The following is a 525-nucleotide window of genomic DNA, read 5'->3' as shown; positions in this document are numbered from 1 at the left end:
TAAGAGAAGAAATGAGCCTAAAGTTAGCAGAAGGAAAGGAATACTAAAAAAAACTATAGTAAGAGAAGAAATGAGCCTAAAGTTAGCAGAAGGAAAGGAATACTAAAAAAAACTATAGTAAGAGAAGAAATGAGCCTAAAGTTAGCAGAAGGAAAGGAATACTAAAAAAAACTATAGTAAGAGAAGAAATGAGCCTAAAGTTAGCAGAAGGAAAGGAATACTAAAAAAAACTATAGTAAGAGAAGAAATGAGCCTAAAGTTAGCAGAAGGAAAGGAATACTAAAAAAAACTATAGTAAGAGAAGAAATGAGCCTAAAGTTAGCAGAAGGAAAGGAATACTAAAAAAAACTATAGTAAGAGAAGAAATGAGCCTAAAGTTAGCAGAAGGAAAGGAATACTAAAAATCAGAGCAGAAGTAAATGAAATAAAGACCAGCGAACTAATAAAACAGATCAGTGAAACCAAGAGTTTTTTTTCCTCTTTCAGAAGAAAATGTTTCATTACTTACGACTGGTAGGGACACGT

The 525-nt window shown here is 31.8% G+C and overlaps 1 protein-coding gene across 2 annotated transcripts in view; it reads left to right on the top strand.

Annotated features, from left to right (window-relative positions):
* The window catches only part of LOC104995387, a 9,174-nt gene that overhangs the window by 7,709 nt on the left and 940 nt on the right, over window positions 1–525 (top strand). The window lies entirely within an intron of this gene.

Source organism: Bison bison, unplaced genomic scaffold (assembly GCF_000754665.1).
Source record: "Bison bison bison isolate TAMUID 2011002044 unplaced genomic scaffold, Bison_UMD1.0 scf7180017864280, whole genome shotgun sequence".
Taxonomy (NCBI): domain Eukaryota; kingdom Metazoa; phylum Chordata; class Mammalia; order Artiodactyla; family Bovidae; genus Bison; species Bison bison.
Note: the sequence above shows the minus strand (reverse complement) of the source record. Positions and strands in the feature narration are given on the sequence as shown.